We start from the raw sequence: 27,940 nt of genomic DNA, 5'->3' as shown, positions 1-27,940 counted from the left end.
GTAAACCGTCATCATGAGTTCGGACGCAGAGATGGAGATATATGGGAAGGCGGCCATATACCTCCGGAAGCCCGAGAAGGAAAGAATTGAGGCGCAAAGCAAACCCTTTGATGCAAAAACTGCCTGCTACGTAGTAGAACCCAAAGAGCTCTACGTAAAAGGTGTTATCCAGAGTAAAGAAGGTGGCAAAGTCACTGTAAAAACTGATGAAGGACAAGTAAGTCACATTACAGTAAAAACAGCATCTTCTATGGCTTACATTTCTGTTATTTCCTGCTGCATTGTATATAAAAGGGTAACCTGCTCTTTCCCATTACTTGGGTATCCTGATGTGAAACATATTTAAATGGTTAAACATTGTAAGAACCATCTGTTCACCTGCACTTTCCCTCCTTACATAGACAGTTACACCAATTGCAGTGTTAATATGTACCATGTATTAAACCCTTTCCTTTCAAAAAATGCAGGAAAAGTCATGTTTGTCAGATTTTTTAAGTTTGTCCTTTTTTGCTTTTCAGACCGTCACTGTTAAGGATGACCAAGTCTTCCCTATGAACCCTCCCAAGTATGATAAAATTGAGGACATGGCCATGATGACCCACCTCAGTGAACCAACTGTGCTGTATAACCTCAAAGAGCGTTATGCCGCATGGATGATCTACGTAAGAGTGTTCATACAAAATAAATACAATCAAAAGACTATTTACTTATGAATGAACTGTATGTAATATTCCATTGTACAATTTCAGACTTACTCTGGGCTGTTTTGCGCTACTGTGAATCCATACAAGTGGCTTCCAGTGTACGACCAGTCCGTAGTTGTTGCATACAGAGGCAAGAAGCGTATGGAGGCTCCACCACACATCTTCTCTGTCTCTGACAATGCCTATCAGTTCATGCTTACTGGTAAGTATTTAAAAAATTAGCTATGTGTTCCTTCCACCTATTCTCATATCTCATTCCTCTCCCACATATCCAACAACTGATTGCTCACCTTGATTTCTTCTGTACACAAGCTGCACTACAACTAAAGGGTTGCCCTGCTGACTATGCCAAATACTGTAGCCAGAAGTCACATTTAATTTAATTTCCCATGTTTTCAAAATCCCTTTGGATTTCATGTACCACTGCATACATGACAATCCCTCCCCCCAGCTATGTCATCTCATACAATTCTTCTGTGGGTCATGAATATAGATTAGAATAACTAGAGGTCATAATTTTGTATTATTTCTTGTTTTTGTCAATTCACAATAGCAACCACATTTGCTTGGCACCGTTTCTCCAGTCTGCTTCCCTACATTCTTAAGCCCTTGTATTGGAGTGGAAAGTAAATTCTCTATTTTAAAGATAATCCAAAAATGTAGCTGGCTTCTGAGGCCTCTTCCCCTGTCAATTATATATTTTGGGGGGCGGAGGGGTAGGATATTCTGAAAATGTGTACCCTTTTTATTGTTAAGGTGAAAAAGCCTAAAGTTGAATTAAACCTGAAGGAGGGGTATTACACTGGGGTGGTTCAGCTAAGCAGCAGCCTCTCCCAAGTGTCAAATGGAAATCAGTTGCTTAAGCAATAGTGCCAGTTGATGAAGACTCTACCATGTGGTCGTTGACTGTGACTGGAGTTATGGTGGTACTGAATGTTTTCTAATAGAAGTAAAACTATGTAATAATGTAAACTAATATTTAAATGTAAAATTCATTATCTTTACAGATCATGAAAACCAGTCAATCCTGATCACGTAAGTATGGATACAATTACAAACATTCACTGGTTGCCTACGAGGGCTTGAGAGGAGGCGAAATTGGGAGTGAGATATTAAGAATGAGACCAGATGAGAGGATTTCTCCGGTTGCTTAGGAGGCTTGAGAGGGGTGAGACATTTGAGAGTTTAAGAGTGAGACGAGTTTGAGGGATGGCGAGATTGAGGGCTGGAGTTTGGGAATGGTGCTTAGTAACATTGAGGTTAGATACTGATAGCAGGACGAGATAGGGGGGACGAAGAGTTTTCCCTTCTCGTCGGGTCAGGCAGCATCCTCTGGCTGCTGGGCGACGTAGAGAGGGAGACATGAGAAGAGCAAAGGATTAGATATAAACACTTTCCGCCGGGTCAGACAGCATCCTCCGACTGCTGGGTGACGTAAAAGTGAGAGAGAGAGCAAAGTTTAGACATATAACATACAACAAACTGACTCTCGCTCCCGACGGGTCAGGCAGCATCCTCTGGCTGCTGGGCGTTTAGTGGAGCAAGAGACAGGAAGGGGACGAACAGGACAAAAGGACAGATCCTTCTCAACTCAGTGCAGCATCCTCAGGCAGCTAAGCTGGCAGCTGGGCGGCGTGGAGAGCTTAGGAAAAAGTGTCTCGGGTCCGTTTAGGAGAGACGAAAACAGAGAAACCCCCCCCCCCCTCGGTCGGGGCCCGCTCAGCAGGTGGAGGCACGGCCTACTGCATGAGGGGGCTGAAATGGTCCTGGACCTGAAATAGAAGAGAGGAGATGGGACAGCAAGGTTGAGGCCTGGAAGGCTTAGCGCATAAGCAGCAGAAGAATAGGATGTGGCCGGGGGTCCCCTCAGGCCGGCGAGGAACAGCCGGGCGGCAGTGGTTGAGACAAGAGGCCGACCCGGACAGCCGGGGGAGTGAGACTCACTTCCCCCCTGAGGGAGCCCTGTGCGGACAGTGCGATATGGAAAGGAGCAGAGGTGGGGAGGGGGAGGAACAAAAAACAAACACAGACAAGGAAGCGGAAATAGTGCTGGGTTAAAGTAGAAAAAGAGAGCGAGATAGACAGGAGGGGCAGCCAATAACACATACGTGGAGCAGCGCTGGCCATGCCCTAATAATTGACGTGGCGAGCGCTGCATTGTGCGATTGGCTGGAAATACTAAATGAGGCTGAACTGGGATCAGCTTCCACCCGGAAGAGATCGCGGACGCTACCGGGCAGGATGCCACAGAGGGAAGGTAAGACAGGCTAAAGAAAAGGAAATAGGATAAGAAGAAAAAGGAGCGCAAAGCGGGAGAGCGCCCTCTACGGCATCCCCCGAATTACGCCTAAAGGCTAACATTTCACTGGTTGCCTACGAGGGCTTGAGAGGAGGCGAAATTGGGAGTGAGATATTAAGAATGAGACCAGATGAGAGGATTTCTCCGGTTGCTTAGGAGGCTTGAGAGGGGTGAGACATTTGAGAGTTTAAGAGTGAGACGAGTTTGAGGGATGGCGAGATTGAGGGCTGGAGTTTGGGAATGGTGCTTAGTAACATTGAGGTTAGATACTGATAGCAGGACGAGATAGGGGGGACGAAGAGTTTTCCCTTCTCGTCGGGTCAGGCAGCATCCTCTGGCTGCTGGGCGACGTAGAGAGGGAGACATGAGAAGAGCAAAGGATTAGATATAAACACTTTCCGCCGGGTCAGACAGCATCCTCCGACTGCTGGGTGACGTAAAAGTGAGAGAGAGAGCAAAGTTTAGACATATAACATACAACAAACTGACTCTCGCTCCCGACGGGTCAGGCAGCATCCTCTGGCTGCTGGGCGTTTAGTGGAGCAAGAGACAGGAAGGGGACGAACAGGACAAAAGGACAGATCCTTCTCAACTCAGTGCAGCATCCTCAGGCAGCTAAGCTGGCAGCTGGGCGGCGTGGAGAGCTTAGGAAAAAGTGTCTCGGGTCCGTTTAGGAGAGACGAAAACAGAGAAACCCCCCCCCCCCTCGGTCGGGGCCCGCTCAGCAGGTGGAGGCACGGCCTACTGCATGAGGGGGCTGAAATGGTCCTGGACCTGAAATAGAAGAGAGGAGATGGGACAGCAAGGTTGAGGCCTGGAAGGCTTAGCGCATAAGCAGCAGAAGAATAGGATGTGGCCGGGGGTCCCCTCAGGCCGGCGAGGAACAGCCGGGCGGCAGTGGTTGAGACAAGAGGCCGACCCGGACAGCCGGGGGAGTGAGACTCACTTCCCCCCAAAAGAGGACCCCCGGCTCCCCGCAAGAACCACACCGTGGGATAGAAAAGAGATCGCAGAGCCGCACACATAAACAAAAGCTAGAAGAAAAGAGAAAAGACAAGAGATGTTAGTAGACAACCTATGCCTATAAGCCGTCCGCACTGTGGAGAGGAAAAACCCCCCTGCAGGGAGGAAACCTCTGGTGGGCCTGGCGGAGAGGGCGCCCCCCACTCCGGGCAAGCTAACAAGTGCTTGGTGAGCTGTGGCGATGTCTGCAGAGGATGATCTAATATAAAGTTCACAGCTGAAGAGATCCAGCGCCCCATAGACTTAATCAAAGTGTTGATACCTGCCCTGGCCGCGGAGGCAGCTGCTCCGATCCAGAATGAATGGGGGGAAAAATAGTAGAAGAAAGTCCGATCCGTGACGAGAGGGTGCATAAACGGGATGAGAACCAGTGACTCGTAAGTATAGATCTGGAGCTGTTGAAGAGGGGATCTGACAGAAGATACTGAATCCTCGGCTTAATTGGACCGTTTTTGAAGATCTGATGAAGAGGATAAAGTGGTTTCCGGGGATATGAGAGAGATCTGAGCACTTGAGGCCTAGAGCTGGGAAGCTGGAAATTGATGAAGTTGAGAATTCTGCACAGCGGAGAAATCCAAAGGCGACGGTCAGGCACAGGGTTTCCATGACGATGTCGTTGAATAGGTTGAAGCATCCTTGCCAGAGAGCAGTGATGAGACAAAGGAGAAGGTCAGTAGAGATTGATTAACTTGATGGAGAGGAGGGGAGCAGGCTTTTCTCCATACCTCTGAGCGTTCTCTCTAGAGATCCGCTATCTCTAGAACGGACGAGAGGAGAAAGATTGGAGGCGAAATTGATACTGAATGCCCGCTAGGTAGCATCTAAATAGAGGAGGGGGCTAAACATAGAGACAGCCTGAGGTGAGTGATGAAGGCGAGGAGGTGCTGTAGGTTGAAAGAGGTATGAGATCCGTTTTTTTTTTTTTTTTTTTTTTTTTTTTGTTTTGTTTTTTTTTTTTTTTTTTTTTTTTTACTCGCAAAAGTGAGTAAATGAAGACCAGGCAGTCGAGTAGGAGGAACGGGTAGATGGGGCGAGAGCGTTCTCCATGAATCCACGTGGTGATTGAAGGAGGCCGGAGAGAGAGTTATTCAGTTGAATATTGTTTTGCTGAAAGGTAGTACGAGACGAGAGTTGGGGTCTGCTCCTGGGACCAGGTTGCAGAACTTCTGGATCTTGATGTAACTGTCTGTATTGAAGTCCTGATGAAGTCCTGATTTTTTTTTTTTTTTTTTTTTTTTTTATTTATTTATTTATTTTTATTTTAACTGCAAGGTGTAGTGTTCTGTAGTAAAATTACTACAGCTGGCCAAAGTCCAGTATCTGGGTGCGTGGAATGGTTCACAAGACCTCATGGTTGAAATGGCTTAACGGTCAGAGTCTATCCATTGTATTCCCCTTGATGTCTTGGTACTCTTGCTTTTTTTTTTTTTTTTTTTTTTTTTTTTTTAAACCGGTAAATCACAGGTGTTGTCACGGTAAGTTCACAGGGTGCACTCTGTTCCTTCAGGAATCCTGCAGAGGAAGTGCTTCACAAGAGCAGTTAGACATAGTACTTCCAAGGTAAGGTCATTGCATAGACAGAGCAGCTTTTTCTGAGGGTAGATATTAAAGAGTGAAGAATGTCTATTGATATAGGGAGCCAGGAGGGAGCAGCAGGGGGGGGGCTCTTGAGGATCTCTCCGAGTGTCAAGCAAACTGATGGGATGGATAGGAGTGTTGAAGAAGGGACGGAGATGAGGCGGCAGAAATACTAAATTCCGGAGATGTAGGCTTTAACGGTAGAGGGGGCTAAGTGAAGAGAATCCCTTGCATGGGCGATGGAGGCTAGAATCCGTTGCTCATTAAATCAGAATGGGATGTATTTTGAGTGCAGAAAGTTGTAAATGTTTTCCATCCAGAGGTAAATGAAGATTTGGTCGCTGGGACTAAGAGTGTGGCCATGTAGTGATGAGCAGATTGCAGAAGGTTGGAGAGTGTTGTATTTAGTTGAACGGCAGATGTTGGTGTTGCAGAGTTTGATGAGGGCTGAGGTGGCAGCTGGACCTGAACAAATATATGAAATCGACTGCTGAGATGTTTTTAAAACTAAGGCAGAGAGCTGAGATGCAAACCATCCTGTGTTAGTTAATACGGGATTGATCAGTGGTTTGCTACCATCTTGTCTGTTTGGAATGGAAAAGGTGAACTCATAAATCAGAGATTTGGGTTTCACAACTCCAATCATTCTCCAAATAGTGGAACTCCTTAATTCATAAATCAAACAGATTTCCAGTCTCGTACCATATATTAAAGCTTGTAGTATCTGAGAGGATGAGCGGACAAATGACTAAATTGCTGAGGAAGTCAAGCTCTCCGTGTATATATATATATCTTAGATCCAGGTATTGGAGGAAAGCTGGAGTGTTGGAAGCTCTGGAGGAGAGCAGTTGCAGATTTGAACAGTAAACTAAAGCCACTTTTGTATGCTGCAATAGAAGCAGATCTGAAGAGGGAGCCGAGATTTGCTGAATGAGGAGATATTAACAGTAGAGGCAAGATCTGCTGAACGGGCAGAGATCTGAGGGGTAAACGATGGAATGCTGTCAGTAGTCTGCAGTGGCCTGCTGTAGAGAGCAGAGAGCTGCTGAATGCGGTGAAAATTGGTATTTGAGAGTTAAGGCGTTTTTAGATGATGTCGGCGATGGGGCTGCCTTTGGGCAGAAATGAAGAATGCATAGATCTGAGGCCGCTGCAGAACCTGAGAGGATAGGAATGCGTTGCTCGGAGGCTGCTACAAAACCTATTGATTTGATCAGGAGCAGTCTAAGAGTGTATTGTCCATTGCGGGATACGAGGACGCTTGACTGAAATGTTGATAATCGTAGCACATAGTTTCCGAATGTGACTGGTAGCTCAAATTGAATGAAATGGACTTTGAAAGTTATATTAAGTGCCTTGATGAAGTTGGGGGCAAATAAGGAAGTGCAAATCCAGGAACAAGAAGGTTGCAGGAATGGCCTGATGCAGGGAAGCTGTAAATTAATGTGACGGTGGATTCTTAACATCTCAGAAAGCTGATAAGCATGGCTTCATGACAAGGTTCTCAAGGGGAGGAGTTTGGATTTGAAAAAATTCAAGTTAATATATGTAGAAAAAGAGGTTGAGGCAGGAGGGTACTGAGAATCCCTCAAAAGACAACGAACTGCAGGAATTGATAGAAGGTTTGGAGAGTGCCAGATTCGCAGCGATAGCAAATCATCTTAAATTATGTAGAGCTTGTGGTGTTATGCTGCCATCTAGAGGTTTTGATTGGAATTGAAACTATTGGCTTCAGTGAAGCAGGGTAGCATATATTTGGTTATTGCGATTACAATCCTTGTCTATGTATTAAGCATTTGCTTTAGAACAGTTAGTGATGATATAAGTAAGTTAATGTAGGTCTAGAAGAGGAGCCTGCAGTATTTAGATGTCACAATTCGGCGAGTTGAAGCTCTTATGTTGCAAAAGCGCTGCAGCAGGAGCCAGAAATTGCAGTCGTGTGGCACAGGCTCTCATTGCCTGTTAAAGCTGCCTGGTCGCCGTAGCAACTTACCACTCCCAGTAGTCACTCGCTGAGGCGTTGCCGTGGTAACCATGGTCTGTGAGGCGCCGGTGTAAACAGTTGCAGTGCAGCGGTGACATTGAAACAGTCTTTCTGATGAAAACGCAGAACAAGTTGAGAATGACGCTGCGTTTTGAACGGCGCAGACTGAGCAGGTAGGAAAATAGCTGATACTATCTTGCGAGCGCAGACAGAGAAACGGCTTGCAGTGAAAGAAACGAACAAAAAAAACAAACGCAGACCACAAAAAACAAACACAGACAAGGAAGCGGAAATAGTGCTGGGTTAAAGTAGAAAAAGAGAGCGAGATAGACAGGAGGGGCAGCCAATAACACATACGTGGAGCAGCGCTGGCCATGCCCTAATAATTGACGTGGCGAGCGCTGCATTGTGCGATTGGCTGGAAATACTAAATGAGGCTGAACTGGGATCAGCTTCCACCCGGAAGAGATCGCGGACGCTACCGGGCAGGATGCCACAGAGGGAAGGTAAGACAGGCTAAAGAAAAGGAAATAGGATAAGAAGAAAAAGGAGCGCAAAGCGGGAGAGCGCCCTCTACGGCATCCCCCGAATTACGCCTAAAGGCTAACATTTATACAAAAATAAACCTCTAAAGAAATATCAGCTCAACACATTTTTCTCTTGTATTCAGTGGAGAATCTGGTGCAGGAAAGACTGTGAACACCAAACGTGTCATCCAGTACTTTGCGACAATCGCAGTGGCTGGTGATAAGAAGAAAGAGGCGGCTCCTGGAAAAATCCAGGTTGGAAACTACTGTCATTGACATCAAATAGTATGGAACATTCAACTGGTTCCAGTTCCATTAACTAACACTAAGATTGTGTCTTATATAGGGAACTCTGGAGGATCAGATTATTTCAGCTAACCCTCTCCTGGAAGCTTTTGGTAATGCCAAAACTGTGAGAAATGACAACTCGTCTCGCTTTGTAAGTGACAACGTTTTTGTTTCCATTATTTTACTGCATGTTTAGACTTTCTTAAACCATTAACAGTGTATTAGCATATCTATGTGATTTCATTTTATTTTCATTAAGGGTAAATTTATCAGAATTCACTTCGGAGCAACAGGAAAACTGGCTTCCGCTGATATTGAGACCTGTAAGTTAATTCTTTCTCCTGTCATATCTCTTTTACATATGTGCCTTATTTTAGACATTTAAAATTCTGACTGCAATACTTATTCATCACAGACTTGCTGGAAAAGTCCAGAGTAACATTTCAGTTGTCAGCTGAAAGGAGCTACCATATCTTCTATCAGATCATGACCAACCACAAGCCAGAGCTCATTGGTAGGTGAAACTAAACCATTCTGTTAACTGGCTGATTGATCTGTCTGTGCTGAAATATTCTTTTATTTGTTGCTGTTCTTCCTTCTAGAAGTGCTTTTCATTACTACTATGCTTATTGTTTGATTCACTTATTTGTATAGTAATCTATAGGAGTAATACATTTAACCATTATTGTCAAAGTTGCTTTAGGCCAACATTCTATATTCTTTTACTTTTTATTTTATATTAATTACTCAAAGATTGGTTGCTAACTTATGGTAAGATGTAGTTGTTGAGAGACACAGGACACATTGCTAATATATATATATATATATATATATATATATATATATATATATATATATATATATATATTTAAATACTTTAAGCACTTATAAAAAGTCAGAAACATTCAAAACCATTACATAACTGATTAAAATAATCATGTAATTGATTAAATGTTATTATTAGAAAAGACAATTTAGTCTGGACTTTGTAATAAAATCTAAGTCATTGTGAAAGAACGTATTATATACTCCTGTCGAGTGCTGAAACACTAATGAAAGTCATTCTACACATCATATATAATTATTATTATTATTATTATTATTATTATTATTATTATTATTATTATTATTATTATTATTATTATTATTTATTTATTTTATTAGCAGTTGTCACAGAATATACACATTGAATCACAGTACAATGTGATATAGCTGCGCTACTTTTTTCTTGTCTGCCTGTCCTCAGAATCAGCTCAGCAAGTTTGTACTGTTCTTTGTAATTCAATCTTGAGAACGTTGCAAACCCAGGTGTATGTCCTTGCCTTCTGTGTTTTATCCACAAAAGAAGGACGAACAGGCATACAAGGGCACACAGATTCACTAAGAATGAGATCGACATCGTTGACATGGAATTTGACTTTATGTACAATGTACAGTTTCGTCTTGACACGTTTGTATGCAAACAAACAGCTCAAACAAATATGTTTTTAGTCTGGTTTTAAAAACAGATAGAGTCTCGGCTTCCCTCACATGTGTTGGCAACTCATTTCAAAGTTTGGGGGCTCAGCGGGATTGCTCTCCCCCAAGGTCCCCTTCCCCGCATTGTTGTTTTCCCCATCATCTCACTTGCAGTTTTTTTGCTTTATGTCCTTCACAGCCACATTTAAAACATTGTATTAATTCAGACGAACAATGTATTCACTCTCAGCCACTCGAAACTTTAATATACAGTATTCAGATCTCTGTTAATATCGTTCAACAGCATATAGAGCTGTCTTCTGAATGAAACGACATGTTTCAATTCAGGAGATTTACAGCCTAGAGGGATAATTGAAATTTTGGACATGATCTGTCCATGTCTGCTAAACTCTCTGACAATGAGCCCATTCCTCAGAAACGGCAGGATATTTGAAATTGTTAAAAGCAGAAAAACAGAAAACATAACCCCATCCATCACGAAGTCCTCTTGATCTAGCCTCTGCACCACATCATCATCATTCATAAACACGACGACAGCCTTATTCATTTGTGATGCTGACTTGATATTTGCACATCCTACAGCTTTACCCAGTTCAACAATGCATTTTTCAACAGAGACATGGGGATCTTCTATAATCTTTATTGTGTATCTCCAAGTACGATTTTTCATAAAAGAGTGTGTCTGTGCCGGGCAGGTTTCCCTGAAACACGGCCATAGCGGCCACGTCTGCTTACAAAAGTCAGCCTAAAACATATAAACACCCATTCATTAAAAAAACACTACACTAGAGAAAAAAATCAGTACTCGCAGCACCTTGTCCCTGCTCACTCACTACACCGTGCTCAAACTCTCCCAGCTACTCTTGCGTCAGACAGCATTAACAGATTAGTAGATAGATAGATAGATAGATAGATAGATAGATAGATAGATAGATAGATAGATGTAAAATGTAGTGTGTTGCCTGAAATCAGGATTAGTAAATATAGGGCTAAATATGAATGTTTCTTATTTCTTCCAGAAATGCTTCTCATTACCACCAACCCCTATGATTACCCTATGATCAGTCAAGGGCAGATCACCGTCGCCAGTATTGACGACAAAGAGGAGTTGGACGCCACAGATGTAAGTTCCGCTGATTAATCTACATTTTATGATTTAATTACCTTTTCAAGCAACTAATGGAGTGTCATTTTCATTATCCAGTCTGCCATAGACATTCTTGGGTTCACAAATGAACAGAAAATGAGCATTTACAAACTAACTGGTGCGGTGATGCACTACGGTAACATGAAGTTCAAGCAGAAGCAACGTGAGGAGCAGGCTGAACCAGATGGCACTGAAGGTAACGTTACAAGCACGGGCAATATGTGTGCTTTAAATCATAATTAAAAGCACTTAGTATTCTTATCATATCTATCTTAATTCCTTTTAATTTCCATATAGCAGTAAACAGACTATGCATTATTATGTCAATAATACTGACCTCTTATGGTCTGCTCATAACTGTGTGTTTCTGCTTTATTCATGTGCCACTTATGGTACGATTAATCTGTTATATATTTGAACTATACCATACATTTTTAGATGCAAATCAGTTTAGGCTGGACCCCCACTACATTAAGAAATACTGAAATAAACATAATAAATGTAGTCCCAACCTTTCCATCTCAAAGCCTTTTTCACTGCTTTCAAGATTTCGACTAGATGAAGAAGAAATTGAAAAACAATTATATTCTAAATGTTTGTCACTGATTTTACTAAAGTCTCTTCTAATATTTCTAAATTCAGCACTATTAATTGTTTAATAGAGACAATAAAACCGCATTACATTACACTAGTGCATCCCATACCACAAAGATCCTAAGTACAAAAAATATAACATCTTGTGTTTGGTTTCAGTGGCTGATAAAGTCAGCTATCTGTTGGGACTGAACTCAGCCGACTTGCTGAAAGCCTTGTGCTTCCCGAGAGTGAAAGTGGGGAATGAGTATGTGACCAAGGGGCAGACTGTCCCCCAGGTAATGTGTTTACACCATTACTCCATTGCACTGAATTCAACTTAATAAAACATAAGTTTAACACTGCCTCAAATTTTATCTTATTAGGTCAATAATGCTGTTGGCGCTCTGTCTAAATCTGTCTATGAGAAACTGTTCTTGTGGATGGTTGTCCTTATCAACCAGATGCTGGATACAAAGCAGGCAAGACAATTCTACATTGGAGTCCTGGATATTGCAGGATTTGAGATCTTTGATGTAAGTTTAATTTATCATACTGCTTATATATTCTTTACTACCTGTCACATGTTTTATTATTGCTACTGATGATATTCATATATTTCATACATGTATTTAGTTCAATAGCTTGGAGCAGCTGTGCATCAACTTCACCAATGAAAAACTGCAACAGTTCTTCAACCATCACATGTTTGTACTGGAACAAGAAGAGTACAAGAAAGAAGGGATTATTTGGGAGTTCATTGACTTTGGTATGGATTTGGCTGCTTGCATTGAGCTTATTGAAAAGGTTTGTAAAAAACATAATCATCTTTGCACCATCCTTGGCCTCTCGCTATTCTATTTCTAACATTTACATCTTAATTTCCACTAGCCTATGGGAATATTCTCCATCCTTGAAGAGGAGTGCATGTTCCCCAAGGCCTCAGACACTTCTTTCAAGAACAAGCTGTACGACCAGCACCTTGGCAAGAGCAGCGCCTTCCAAAAACCTAAACCAGTCAAAGGCAAAGCTGAGGCCAGCTTCTCCCTGATGCACTATGCCGGCACTGTGGACTACAGTGTCAACGGCTGGCTGGAGAAGAACAAGGACCCACTGAACGACACTGTAGTGGGGCTGTACCAGAAATCATCCATGAAACTCCTGGCCCACCTCTATGCTGCTTTTCCAGCTGGCGGTGCTGGTAAAATGCCATACCTCTATTCACCTTGAAATCACATTATTTGTAATTAATTTCATTACAGCACTACTTTCACTTATTATATTGTATGTGCAGTGTAGGGCTTTGAGTGGTTTTCTTTTTTTGACAGTGGCTGAATACTACATAAAAATATTGATTTTCTTAATATCTAAATTAGTTTCAACTGCATTTTAGAAAAACAACATATTAAAGATTGTTTTAGAACCATTTGTATTTTATCAGTCTGAAGTTTATTCTTTGTATTTAAAGATGAGGCTGCTGCTGCAAAGGGGGGTGGAAAGAAGAAGAAGGGTGGCTCCTTTCAAACAGTGTCAGCTCTTTTCAGGGTATGTGTTTTTTCTTTATCTTCAGTTTATGGTCAGTTTATTCCTGTTGCTCCCACCGTTTAAAAAAGTCAGTGCTATTTTGTAAATTAGAAGAGCTAAATGTATCATATATTTGTCATTCCACAGGAGAACTTGAACAAACTGATGACCAACTTAAGAAGTACCCATCCACACTTTGTGCGTTGCTTAATTCCCAACGAGTCGAAGACTCCAGGTGATTATCATATGATCATGTATGTCTGTGACAGGTATCATGATTTTAAAATAAGTTTGTGACACATTTCTAATTGTAATTTTAGGTTTAATGGAAAACTTCTTGGTCATCCACCAGCTGAGATGCAATGGTGTGCTAGAAGGTATCAGAATTTGCAGAAAGGGATTCCCAAGCAGAATCTTGTATGGTGACTTCAAGCAAAGGTATCAACACCTCTGAGTGTTCCCTCTCTTACATTTCTCTGTGCAGCTATCAAAAGTGTATAATGACATGTTCTATTTTTGACATAGATACAAAGTGTTAAATGCAAGTGTTATACCTGAGGGTCAGTTCATGGACAACAAGAAAGCATCAGAGAAGCTTTTGGCCTCAATTGAAGTAAATCATGAGGAGTATAAATTTGGGCATACCAAGGTTAGTATACATAAATATATCTTTACAATTAGCATCACCTTGAAAATGCTATTGTATAGTAACAATTCATTTAAAGGCCCATGTAAACCACATTACACTAATGAAAATCAATAATTTTCAAGATAGAGACTCTTTGTTTATTGCTATAAGATTAATGAACTCCGTTCTCCTAATTTAATGTTGTGCCATGTTGACAAAACCATATTTTACCTTGGAACTCTTGAATACAGGTGTTCTTTAAAGCTGGTCTGCTGGGTGTACTTGAGGAGATGCGAGATGAAAAATTGGCCAAACTCATCACTAGTACTCAGGCTCTCTGTCGTGGGTTTCTAATGAGAACGGAATTCCAAAAGATGATGGAAAGGAGGTGAATGAAGAAATACAGAGGAATTGCAAAAACATCTGAACTGCATGATATATTTGAGTTATGAGCAAATTGTTAAACATTTAGAACAGTTCTGAATCCCACACTACTTCAACCCCCCAGATCTATGTATCAGTGTAATGTGACTGTTAACAGGGCTTAACAGGTATTAATATATAGTCATGACTACCCCACCCTTGTTCTTAATAGAGTCAAAAATCAGTTTAACTAACGGTTCCCCACATTAGTTTTTTTTTATTATTACTTGGTAGTGGTCTTGTTCTCAACAGCCCAGCTTATGAAGTAGGTATATGGTGCATTGTATTATTCAGACTGCATGTAGTATTTAGTCAGCATGTGCACTTACCTAACATAATTATAGAAGTAGTCTAGAACTGAAGTTATTACCTTGTTCTTGTTTTATAGGGAGTCCATTTTCACCATCCAGTACAACATTCGTTCATTCATGAATGTGAAACACTGGCCATGGATGAAGCTCTACTTCAAGATCAAGCCACTCCTGAAGAGCGCCGAATCTGAAAAGGAAATGGCCAACATGAAGGAAGAATTTGAAAAGTGCAAAGAAAATCTGGCCAAAGCAGAAGCAAAGCGAAAGGAGCTTGAGGAGAAAATGGTTTCTGTGATGCAAGAAAAGAATGACCTGCTGCTTCAAGTCCAGTCTGTATGAATCTGTTTTGTACTATGTCTTTTTTGTCCTCATACATTATGTTAATTTCAATATTTAATTTAGTCACAGCCTAGAGAAATTAATAATGTACTAGATTAAAAAGTACCTTCTCTTGGACCAAATAAGTACAATTTAATGTTATTGAAGCTGACACCCTGGGATCCTTCAAGAAGCTGCTTGATGAGATTCTGGGATCAATAAGCTACTAACAACCAAACGAGCAAAATGGGCTGAATGGCCTCCTCTCGTTTGTAAACTTTCTTATGTTCTCATGTTCTTAATTCATGGACAGGAGTCTGTAATCATATAAAAAAAGTAACAAGACACAATGGGCCCCACCATACAGTATTGATTGTTCAATTAGGTGAAGTCAAGTTATATTTGAACTTGCTGTATTACCTATTTTATATTTTTTCTCTTTCTCTTAAAGTAATTCAAATTAACACAATAATGTCATAAATATTAGCAATTTTGCACTTCCATTAGCAAAATAGGCCGCAAATGTGCAGTTTTGAAAGAAATGTGTTATTGCACACAGCTGTATGCAATAACACAATAGCTCATTCTAAAACATTAAGTTGGAAGCTCTCAGTTTCTAAGCCTTATTCTCAGGTTGTCTGTTTGCACTTCCTAGGTCATCTCACCTCAATAGTGTTTTCTGGGTTAAAGTAAGTCATTGGCTGAAAGCATGTCAGTCAATAGGGGCAGCAGTTGATTGGTTATTTACAGGAAAGAAGCCAGTGAAGGGGTAAGAAAACACAATTAAACTGTTAGACAGTGAATCCCGATTAAAAAATGCTCTCTGTGGATGTAATAAAGTTATTATGTTACAGTTGCCTACTATTAAATGGGTGGCAATGTTTGCATCACCATGTTCCCATTATTAGTGCCATGCAGTGGCTCAGTATTTAAATCACAGAAATGAAGATTCATTTTTGGAAGTGGGGAATGGTCCCATTTTAACTATAGTATCTCAGGAGATTGCTATAAAAAACAACTTCCCAGTTACTAATCCTTTCAAGTATTGTCAATATTGTGCAAACGTGCTGCACTATAACAGGTTATGCATTCAAATCTATATTTGTTGATAACAATACTTTTACTTAATGTCTTAAAAGGAAAGTGAAAATCTCTCTGATGCTGAAGAAAGATGTGAAGGGCTTATCAAAAGCAAAATCCAGCTTGAGGCTAAAGTTAAAGAGATTACTGAGAGATTGGAAGATGAGGAGGAAATGAATTCTGAGCTGACTGCCAAGAAGAGGAAACTGGAAGATGAGTGCAGTGAGCTCAAGAAAGACATTGATGACCTAGAGCTTACATTGGCCAAAGTTGAGAAGGAGAAGCATGCCACAGAAAATAAGGTTAGGATTTTAACAAATGACATACAATTATTTATTAAAAAACTGGACAGCAAATACATCCATTTGTTTGGTTTCTAACCCTTTCATATAGGTTAAAAACCTTACTGAAGAAATGGCTGCTCAGGATGAAAGCATTGCAAAATTAACCAAGGAAAAGAAAGCCCTCCAAGAGGCACACCAACAGACCCTTGATGACCTGCAAGCAGAGGAGGACAAAGTCAACACTCTGACCAAAGCAAAGTCTAAGCTGGAACAACAAGTGGACGATGTGAGTGAAGCCGACGATACAGAGACTCAATGGGGTTTAATTTAATCAAATATATTAATATAATACAATTTGCTATTCCTTTTATTTAGCTTGAAGGTTCATTGGAGCAAGAAAAGAAACTCCGTATGGACCTTGAGAGAGCCAAGAGAAAGCTTGAGGGAGATCTGAAACTAGCCCAGGAATCCATAATGGATCTGGAAAACGACAAGCAGCAATCAGATGAGAAGATAAAAAAGTAAGATTGTATTTTTTTAAATGTATATCCTAAAGAAACTTTGGATATTTAACAAAAGAACAACCATGTAAAAATGCGCCGTATATTTTCTTTGAACTTTACAGGAAGGACTTTGAAACAAGTCAACTGCTGAGCAAAATTGAAGATGAACAAGCTTTGGGTGCTCAACTTCAAAAGAAGATTAAGGAGCTACAGGTATTGTGCAGAAATCCAAATCTTTTAATTCACAGATGAGAAATGATTATAAATGTTTAATTCCATCTGCTCAATTTTTCATGTTCTAGGCCCGCATTGAAGAACTTGAAGAAGAAATCGAGGCCGAACGAGCTGCTCGGGCAAAGATTGAAAAGCAGAGAGCTGATCTTTCCAGGGAACTTGAAGAGATCAGTGAAAGGCTTGAGGAAGCCGGCGGTGCAACTTCAGCTCAGATTGAAATGAACAAGAAACGTGAAGCTGAGTTTCAGAAGCTCAGACGAGACCTAGAGGAGTCCACTCTGCAGCATGAAGCCACTGCCGCTGCTCTTCGCAAAAAGCAAGCCGACAGCGTGGCGGAACTGGGAGAACAGATTGACAACCTCCAGCGTGTGAAACAGAAGCTTGAGAAAGAAAAAAGTGAATATAAAATGGAACTTGATGACCTCTCCAGCAACATGGAATCTGTAGCCAAATCCAAGGTAAACAGCACAAGTTTGTGCTCTTAATATACAATAAAAAATTGAGTTATTGTACACTAATCTTTTTCAACTTTTAATTAAAGGCAAACCTGGAAAAGATGTGTCGTTCTCTGGAGGACCAATATAGTGAAATTAAGACGAAGAACGATGAGAATATCCGTCAGATCAATGACATCAGTGCTCAAAGAGCCCGTCTCCTGACAGAGAATGGTATGCGGTTTACTGCAGTTACTGCATGATGTTATTCTACATGTTGTAAAGGAAGGACTGTTTTTAAATAGCAATGAATATTTTTGCTTTAGGTGAATTCTCTCGCCAACTGGATGAGAAAGAATCTTTAATTTCTCAGCTCACAAGAGGAAAACAGGCTTTCACTCAGCAAATTGAGGAGCTCAAGAGGCACATGGAGGAAGAAACAAAAGTAATACATGTCTCCTTCCTTTTTATATACAGTGTTTTTGTCTTGTACTGTTTTTTAAATTGAATTTGTAATATTCCCATCATTCTTTAAAGGCCAAGACTGCCCTGGCTCATAGTGTGCAATCTGCCCGCCATGACTGTGACCTGCTTCGTGAGCAATATGAGGAGGAGCAGGAAGCCAAGGCTGAGCTGCAGCGTGCAATGTCAAAGGCTAACAGTGAGGTGGCTCAGTGGAGATCAAAATACGAAACTGATGCTATCCAGCGCACGGAGGAGCTTGAAGAAGCAAAGTAAATAATCATAGTTAACTTACAACTTTATCTTCATTTAAATTCTTTCATTCTTTAACCTTTTCTGTACTTGAACACTTTTCCCAGGAAAAAGCTAGCACAGCGCCTTCAAGATGCTGAGGAACACATTGAGGCTGTGAACTCAAAGTGTGCCTCTCTGGAAAAAACAAAACTGAGACTCCAGGGTGAAGTGGAAGATCTCATGGTTGATGTAGAAAGAGCAAATGCACAAGCCGCTGCTCTCGACAAGAAGCAGAGAAACTTTGACAAGGTACCAAAAAGATGTTTATTACAAAGGCAGCTATAGAGGGATAAGATATTGTCTGCTGTTGATCATCTTCTTGAGCTATGCCATCAAAGATCTGTGATTCTCATGCATCTGCTTCTTTACCCTGTTGTGGTAAATTAGTTCTGGCGTCTATCGCCTGTATGCTGATACTGAACTACATTAAGAGGCTTGGTTTCCAAGACAGAAATCTGTGAGCGCAGTCTGCATGTCCTCTTTTGCCCTGGAGCTAGTATTCTTACCTGCGTCTTTCAATTTGTATTTGTAAATCTAATCAAATTACAAAGACGATCAAATGGTTTAGGGGAGTTTTTCACAAATACATAATGTACATAATGACAGCTGGAGGATTGATTGTTCTCATGTATATGTTAATGAGTTGATTCATGTTTTTTACAGACATGAATGATCTTAATGTCCAGTAAAACACACAATGGGATATCTCTTAAATCAAAAAATGATCCCCTTGTATGTATGTTTGAAAGACTCTCACACCAATCACTTCACTCTGTAGTTGTGATTGAATAGTTTTCCCTTTAGTATAATTCTGTACCTGTTTGCTGGGTTTCCACTCAATTTAGGAAGTGCATGTCTAAGACATTGTACGACTTTAAAGGATGGCTAAACTGCCTTCTCATGCTAAAAAGCTGTACAATTGGCCAAAAACATTTGCTTGGAAACATGTCCTAAAGCCATACCTTATTCTCACGAGACTCCAGCAGTGAAAATCCCATTTGGGACATAACCTCGCGCAACTTTGAACTATAACTAAAGGCCGTACCAAGCAATCCTTTATTATCTGAGATCTGTTGGAAGTAGCCCTGGCAAGCTTCTTTGACCAAATAAGAAAAAATAAGCATACAATACAAGGTGTTTTGAGACCTCGTGATTCAGTATTTTGTTTTTGTGTGTCACCATTTATTCAAATTATTGTCATTTCACTCATAAAATGATGTTTTATAGTTTAGTTGCTTTATAAGCAAGGTTATAAAAACATACTGCTGCTTTTTCGTGTGAACGAAATAACTTCACGAAAGTAGACCCCCATCACAACACAAGAAATGACATTCTAAATTCCTTTTTGAGTAAACAGTACTTCTGTTTTCACCAGAACATCTGCTTTTTTCGTGAGAACAATTCCTATTGTTCCTAGTTGAGTGTCGAAAAAGATTTTAAAATGTAAAATAAACTCATTTGCCATTCACAAAATGAAAAGTCAACTGTTATGGAGTCCCAGTTATATACAGACATGTCATTTACTAAAGATATACGATTTTCAGGTAGTTTCAGTTTTTTATTTTTAAAAAGTGAAAAAAAATGTCCGCCTCAAATCAAAGATTTTTTTTTTTGACAAAAGATTAGACCCTTGCAAAATAGGATAATTTGTTGTGAGACCAATTCAATTTTCGAGATCAAATATCTAACTACATGAGCTGTACTGAGCATGCTCAGAACCAAAATTTAAAATCCCTATAACTCAGGAACAGATTAATATTTTTTCACCAAACCAGAAAATGCACTATTTTGGGTCAGGCCTCTTGTACCGTAAAATTGTGAAACAAAAATTCCAAACCATTTTTGGAGCTAGAGACCGGCAAATAAAAACAGCAAAAAACACAGATTTTTTTTCTTCACTATCTGGATCTCCTCATATCCGAGCAGAAAGAAATGGTCCACATCAAGAGATTTAACCAAAGGGGCCACACATCCAAATTTTCGTGCAAATCCATTGAACGGGGTCAAAGTTATTAAAGTACAGAAATTGGGGTTTAACATTAAACATCCAACTCAACCCTAACTATAGTGGTGTTACTGCGCCACTATAATTATAGTATAGATATTGACCCGAGGGAAGACTATTGTTACAGACAGGGGCTATAATGCCCGAAGCCACAGGTACCCTGGAGGTAACAATAGACTTCCCGAGGGGCATTTAATTTTCCACTATGGCTGAGTCTGCAGTATATATTTAATATATGAATCCCTCAAGAAAATAAGTGAGGCAAGGTTTTGATGTATATTTATGAGACATATTCATTCAGGTTCTAGCTGACTGGAAGCAGAAATTTGAAGAAAGCCAGGCAGAGCTGGAGGCTGCACAGAAAGAGGCTCGCTCTCTCAGCACTGAGCTTTTCAAGATGAAGAACTCCTATGAAGAAGCTTTGGACCACCTTGAAACCCTTAAACGGGAGAACAAGAATTTACAGCGTAAGCCCCCTTGCATTGCATGCCGTAGGGTATTTGCATGAATGTTACTAATAAAAATAGCAAGGTCACTACCCCAGCAAGTAAAATCAGAGACACCCCTCAATGAAAGAGAAGGATACAAACAGACTGCTCCCTGGCTAGGTAGATGAGGCAGGGAGCATTATGTGTAAGGCTGTATTTTGTCACGGTCACTACAGATTTTACGATTCCAGTGAAATGTAGGAAATGTTGTGTAATATTTACTTCCATGTGAAAATACCCATTTTTGAAAAATAATGTAAAAACTTAAATATATATATATACTATGAAATGCTGGATAAGCTCCTAACTATAAATATTTTTACTGAATTTGGTTTAAAGTATGATATTCCATATAAGCAAAGCATGTGTAGGCTTTTACGGCATGTAATTCTTTATAAACCACAAGTCCTAAGTTTAACAGTGTAAACAACATGCTTTAAACAGAACATGTATGCTCAAGGACAACTGAGTCCCATTTACTATTATAGTGTGCTCTTGTGTTACACTGCTTTGATGTGCTCAGAACCTGCAATCAATCTGATATTATATATGAAAACCACCCAGTTAAATCTTGGATTCTGATATTAACAACATTCTTCATCTTCTTCATCTTGTAGAGGAGATCTCTGATCTGACTGAACAGATTGGTGAGGGTGGGAAAATTATTCATGAACTGGAGAAGTCAAAGAAGCAGATTGAAACTGAAAAGTCAGAAATCCAAACCGCCTTGGAGGAAGCAGAGGTAATTCTTTAAAAACACACACCTTCTCATCTCCATTGTTTTTAATATGGGTGTGCAAACACTCGTATTTTCTGAGAGATTACCTTTAAGAAATGTGCAATTGTTAGGTATTAATTAAATTGAATATAATCTGTAACTTACTCAACACCGGCTGCCCTTTACATGTGTCAATCAGTAACCGTCAGTGTGATTTAATATATATCGTGCTCAAACCTATTCATATTGTATAAGTTATTATTTGTCTTACCTTTGTTTTATCTTTTTGATATGAAATCATTTTGATTTCAGCTTTTCCTCAGGAATGTGTCATACCTGCATTGCATTGTGGGGTTGTAGTCCTAGCAAGATGTAATCTCTGATTAAACTCGATGAAGAAATACATATCCCTGTTTTCACAGCTCTAGCTCTTCAGTTAGGGCTACAGAAAGATCATGTTTACGTGACGAATCAGTTATTTGCTATTCTTGCAACATATTTTCATTGCAAAACATAAAAATATATCCATGCAATCGCATTAGCATAGGAGCAGGTTCATGTAATTACAATTCTTTTGAATTAAATATTGTTTAATTGGTATAATTGGAGACGACTTCAGTATGCTCTCAAGTTTTTAGGTACAATATTGCAAAACTTTTTCGTAACTTTAGAAATTAAAATGCTTTGGTTATAACAAAAGCTAGGCTAGTTGAATCAATGTATTTCCTTCAGTTGGAGGAATGTAAACACACAGACATGTTTTAACAGCTTTTACATTGTATGTTTTTTTAAAAGGCCACGTTGGAGCATGAGGAGTCAAAGATTCTTCGCGTCCAGCTTGAGCTGAACCAGGTGAAGTCTGAGATTGACAGAAAGATCGCCGAGAAAGACGAGGAGCTTGAACAGCTGAAGAGAAACAGTCAGAGAGTGATAGACTCTATGCAGAGCACTCTCGACTCTGAAATTAGGAGCCGCAACGATGCCCTGAGAGTGAAGAAGAAGATGGAGGGAGATCTGAATGAAATGGAAATTCAGCTGAGTCACGCCAACCGCCAAGCAGCTGAAGCTCAGAAACAACTGAGGAACGTCCAAGGTCAACTCAAGGTGCGGACTGTTTCTGTCATTGCAGCTACTAAAGTACACTTCCATTGTCTTAAAAATGTTCCTAATGATTTTACTGATTTCTGTCCAGGATGCCCAACTGCACCTTGACGATGCTCTCCGAGGACAGGAAGACATGAAGGAACAGCTCGCCATGGTGGAACGCAGGAACACCCTGATGCAGGCTGAAATTGAAGAGATGAGGGCTGTCCTGGAACAGACAGAGAGAGGCCGCAAAGTGGCTGAACAGGAGCTCCTTGATGCCAGTGAGCGTGTGCAGCTGCTGCACTCCCAGGTTGGAAGATTTTGTTTCCCACCTAGTTTCTAAATTCTTGTTAGTTTTTATATTTATCAGTTGTTATCAACTTAGAACCTTTACCTTGACAGAATACCAGTCTTATCAACACCAAGAAGAAGCTTGAGTCTGACATTACCCAGCTGCAAGGTGAGGTGGAGGATGCCATCCAGGAAGCAAGAAATGCAGAAGAAAAAGCCAAGAAATCTATTACCGATGTGAGTCGCAGTGTCTGTCCGTATGTCTGTCTGCCTGCTTGACTTCTGCTTAGCCAGAATATAATCTTTTTTCACTTACTTCTTTGTCTACCTCACCAAATGTGACAAAGCCACCAGTTTAAGGTATACATTTCTGATTCTGGCTGTGGCCACTTTTACTAACTAATATAGTGTTCAGGGTCAGAGCTCCACCATCAAGCTATTGCGTTTAGCTCCAGTGGCTAAATCCCTTACAATCCCCCACTCCTACTGCTGCTACAGTTCTAAATCACTTCATTCCATTCATATATTTTATTCAAATATCAGGCTGCCATGATGGCAGAGGAGCTCAAGAAGGAACAGGACACCAGCTCTCACCTGGAGAGAATGAAGAAGAACATGGAGCAGACAGTGAAGGACCTGACCCACCGTCTGGATGAGGCTGAGCAGCTGGCCATGAAGGGTGGAAAGAAACAGCTCCAGAAACTGGAGACCAGGGTGAGCTGAACATACAGACTAATAATTCCCTTGTACAAGAAACTGAACTGGGTTTAATAGTTGCAATAATTTCCAGGTGCGCGAGCTGGAAAATGAGCTTGAAGCTGAACAAAGACGTAGTGCTGAGTCAGTTAAAGGAGTCCGGAAATATGAAAGAAGGGCCAAGGAGCTCACCTACCAGGTAATACACCAGTTTCTGTGGATTTTCTCCTCTCAGGTTTCTGGTAGCATTGATAAATTACTTGAGCTAGTGCATTGATAGAATTACAGCCTTATATTGCACAGTTGGGTGTACATTATTCCTAATAATAATAATAATAATAATAATAATAATAATAATAATAATAATTTGCCTGCAGGCTGAAGAAGACAGGAAGAATATCGCCAGACTCCAGGATCTGGTTGATAAGCTGCAAATGAAAGTGAAGGCTTACAAGAGGCAGGCTGAGGAAGCTGTAAGTGATGTTTTTTTATATATCACTTTTTTTTTGGACAAGAATATATTTTGTTTTTGTACTAAGAAGCTTTATTTCCATTAAAAAGTCCCTCAAGAAGTTTCATGTATTTGCCTTTTAGGAGGAACAAGTCAACACCCACCTGTCTAGGTACAGGAAGGTGCAGCACGAGCTTGAGGAGAGTGAGGAGCGCGCTGATATCGCTGAATCCCAGGTCAACAAGCTGAGGACTAAAAGCCGTGATCTGGGAAAGGTAAGTTAAAAGATGAAATCACAGTGGTAGGGATGTCACACACAGTTTCCGGACTACATTCTCACTACACCACCATTGTATATCATGTGAGATATCTAAACAATTATTTTTTTCCAATTAGAAAACGATTCAGTATCATCAGTCAATCAGCTTCTAGCTATAGCAGGCACAATTGGTCCAAAACTGATTTTATTATCCAACAAAACTAGCAAATCAATACTTTGTCACTGTCAGCTCGACCGGAGCGCAGACACAGCATCTTTCAACCAGGGTTGCCAGCTAAACTAGCGGAATTAGGCTTTCCCATGCAGGCAGTCACTTACCATTTTCCTTCGTCGCTTTTAGCACACAGCAGTCAATTTGACCATTTGCAGTTTTTAAATTGAATTTACTCCGCCTGTCTGGCAGAAACGGGGCTGTGCGTTTATGAATTTTCCTAAATAGATGGCACTGAAACATTCATTCATGTGGCTTGATCATGTGTTTTAAAATGTATTGGATCTCGCAGCCATCAACTCTTTTATTCTTCACAAGGCATGCATGACCAACAAGATAACAAGGAGAAATTTTATATGCAGCTAGCCGAAGAACTAGCCAGAAACATTTTGAACAGTAGAAGAGTGCAAAGCAGGTGCCCACAGCTGAAGGTAGCGACCCCAGTGCCAGCCGCAAGTGACGACAATGCCAGGGTGCCAAATGCATTAGTAACAAGACTCTTGATAGGCAAGATGGGACAAATAATATGACAATGAACGTGCTGCACATATTGCCTTTATTAAAGTATGCCAGATGCCCTTGTGTAACCGAGTTTTTGGGCTGTTTCTAATCGATTTCCACATCTGTATAACTTGGCAAAGCTTTGCCTTACACTTCCAACCAATTCAGTGGATGCAGAACACGCAGACTCAGTGTATGGGCAACTCCACACACCAGACAGAGAATGTCGGCAGCAACTGCAGGGGGATATCTGCATGCTTGCCTTTAACAAATGACAGCACTGTTTTAATAAGGAAGCAAGTACCACTATGTTTAGGCTTTATAGTGCTCTGAAATACTGACTACATAGGTTTATTTAATGTTTAACAGGTCCATGAAATGTCCCGCAAGATCATGTGTAAATGAGGCCACACCTCTAAATCTCTGCCGCAAACTGCCAGTGTGCAGAGCCCCATAAAGGCTACTGAAACAGGCCTGCTGAATCACATGCTGGACACTTTGTGATAATATTGGGAACTCTTAACACTGTCTAAGCAATCCTAACTGGACTGCATGAGCATAGAGCTTGCAGCCATTGCTGGGGCCCCATGTGTTAGATAATGATTTTGACATCCAAAATATTATTTGGTTTGTTTGCTAAATTACTGGATTGTGTATAAATCAGATAGCTGTATCAAGCAAGGTGCTGTGTTATATGTTCCAGCATGTATTAAATTATTGGTCAAACACTAATATTATGTGTGTTTTTGCTCAGTATTTAATGGTGCATTTACTTTTGTTTCAATAGGTTAAAGAAGAGTAGAAGAGCAGCAGAAGAGTCAAGCTGAAGAGTAGATAAGAGATTCATACAATATGAATTCATTGTGAAGTAGTTCCTGTATAAGCGCTGGTAGTTCTGAAAATAAAAATAGTTTGCAAGCATCTTCTCTAAGGCTCTGTGGTGGATTTTTTCTCTTTTCTCAATGCTACGGTTGGTCCCATTGAAAAGCTCCCTGGTACCTCGCAAGGTTGCTGATCAGTAAGAGATGCGTCAGCTACATTTTGTGAACAATCTCCAGTTAAACAATATTGTGAGCACATTGAGAACACCATGACTCAAGCACAGCTGTAAGGTAAGCAATGGGATCTTTTCCACTTAACCAACTCAGCACACAGGAACAAGGAATTGATAAACTGAGGTATGTTTTACCTGTCTTAGGTACCTTTCACAGCCAGACTACACTCACCAGAATGCATTGGGGTGTGAGTTGAAAATACCGAACTGTCCTAGTGTACATGTAGTCATATGGTAACCATATACAGTGAAAAATATAACATTTGCCAACTTGTGGTTCTAGTTTTATTTACAAGGTTAAAAAAAAATGCATATTAAATGAACATTAGAGACGTCGCTAGTTAAAATCGCAAATAACTAATATTTTATTCTAAGATCACAAGGTTGAAAGACTAGGTGGTCACTAAGTAAATCTATTCTAACCATTCTAACCACAAGTATTACAGAGCCCCTATTAAAGACTAATTATATAATGAGGAAAAATAGTTTCAGATGAACTTCAGCAAACACTAGCTACAAATCAAATAAGCGCACATCTTTAATTAGTAAGAAGCTATTTAATTACAATACAACTATAATATATATATATATATATATATATATATATATATATATATATATATATAGATATATATATATATATATATATATAGTCACCTCCAAAATTATTGGCACCCTTGATAAAGATGAGCAAAAAAGGCTGTATAAAATAAACAACACAGGTAATGAGCTATATTTTATGCTCAAATATATGGGAAAACCAGAATTATTGGAACCCCTAAAGATTATTATAAATAAAATCAAACAAAATTAAATCTGCATTAACATTCTTCTTCTTTAAGTTCATCTCAGTCTTAAGGAACTGTATTGTGGCCTTCCATGGCTTCCTGTTTCACTGGGGTATAAAAATGAGGTAACACACATATGAAATCCATTTGTCATCCATCACCATGGGGAAAGGCAAAGAACTCACAAATGAAAAGAAACAAATGGTTGTTGGCCTTCATAAATCAGGCAATGGGTAGAAAACAATAGCTAAAAAACTTACCACTATTAGGGCAATAATTAAGAAGTTCAAAACCACTGGAACAGTGGTAAACTTGCCTGGTAGAGGATGCAAGTGTATCTTGCCCCCACGCACAGTGAGGCAGATGGTTTGGGAGGCAAAGGGAAATTCAAGGGCCACAATTGGAGAATTACAGAACTTGGTTGCATCTTGGGGTCACCAAGTCTCCAAATCTACAATTAGATGCCACCTCCATGCCAATAGGCTATTTGGAAGGGTTGCCAGAAAAAAAGCCTTTATTGAAGCAACCAACAAACATAAGCGCCTGGAGTTTGTTGAAACGGCATTGGCACTTCGACTGGAACCGGGTGCTATAGTCAGATGAGACGGAAATAGAGCTCTTTGGCCACGCACCCCAGCGGTGGGTTTTGTGTCGAAAGAAGGATTCGTGTGCAGAAAAGAACCTCATACCTACTGTAAAATATGGTGGTGGATCTTTGATGTTATGGGGCTGTTTTGCTTCCACTGGTCCTGGGGCCCTTGTTAAGGTCAACAACATCATGAACTCTACCCAGTACCAGGACATTTTAGCCAAAAACCTGGTTGCCTCTGCGAGGAGGCTGAAACTTGATTACAAGTGGATCTTCCAGCAAGACAATGACCCCAAGCACACATCAAAATCCACAAAGAAATGGTTCATTGACCACAAAATCAACATTTTGCAATGGCCATCTCAGGCTCCGGATTTGAACCCCATTGAAAACCTGTGGTTTCAATTGAAGAGGGCAGTCCATAAGCGCAGACCGAAGGATATCAAGGATCTGGAAAGATTCTGTATGGAGGAATGGTCTAAGATCCCTCCCAATGTGTTCTCAAATCTCATTAAACATTATAGAAAAAGACTCCGTTATCCTTGCAAGGGGAGGGCGCACAAAATACTGAAATCAAGGGGGCCAATAATTGTGACACTTCATTTTTTTGGAAATAAATTTATAATTTGAGAAATGTGTAATTTTGGTTGATTCCATTGAATCATTAATAAAGTCAAATATATTC

The 27,940-nt window shown here is 40.4% G+C and overlaps 1 pseudogene; it reads left to right on the top strand.

Annotated features, from left to right (window-relative positions):
• Position 1: 1 nt before the first annotated feature.
• On the top strand, positions 2-25,741 carry LOC131724887 (myosin heavy chain, fast skeletal muscle-like; annotated as a pseudogene).
• Positions 25,742-27,940: the final 2,199 nt, after the last annotated feature.

Source organism: Acipenser ruthenus, chromosome 58, assembly GCF_902713425.1.
Source record: "Acipenser ruthenus chromosome 58, fAciRut3.2 maternal haplotype, whole genome shotgun sequence".
Taxonomy (NCBI): Eukaryota; Metazoa; Chordata; class Actinopteri; order Acipenseriformes; family Acipenseridae; genus Acipenser; species Acipenser ruthenus.
This window is presented reverse-complemented; position numbering and strand designations above follow the sequence as displayed.